Source organism: Lupinus angustifolius, chromosome LG06 (genome assembly GCF_001865875.1).
Source record: "Lupinus angustifolius cultivar Tanjil chromosome LG06, LupAngTanjil_v1.0, whole genome shotgun sequence".
In the NCBI taxonomy this organism is placed as follows: Eukaryota; Viridiplantae; Streptophyta; class Magnoliopsida; order Fabales; family Fabaceae; genus Lupinus; species Lupinus angustifolius.
Window position 1 is genome coordinate 5,701,684 of NC_032014.1, and position 337 is coordinate 5,702,020.

At 47.5% G+C, this 337-nt stretch overlaps 1 protein-coding gene across 1 annotated transcript in view; it reads left to right on the forward strand.

Annotated features, from left to right (window-relative positions):
• Positions 1-337, forward strand: part of LOC109349262 (outer envelope protein 64, mitochondrial) — an 89,429-nt gene that overhangs the window by 4,926 nt on the left and 84,166 nt on the right. The gene's annotated exons all lie outside the window — the stretch shown is intronic.

Genomic DNA, 337 nt, shown 5'->3' on the forward strand with positions numbered 1-337 from the left:
ACTAGAATGATGATGAGGATGAGGATAGGATGAGGATCAGGATAAGGATAGGATGAGGAGGAGGATGAGGTGGGGAAGAGGATGAGGATGAGTAAGAGGATGGGGATGAGGATAAGGTGAGGAGGAGAATGAGGATGAGGATAGGATGAGGAGGAGGATGAGGATAGGATGACGACGAGAATGAGGATGAGGTTAGGATGAGGACGAGGATGAGGATAGGATGAGAATGAGGATGTGGATTAGGATGAGGATGAGGACGAGGATGAGGATGAGGATAGGATTAGGACGATAATGAGGATGAGGATAGGATGTGGATTAGGATGAAGATGAGGATTGG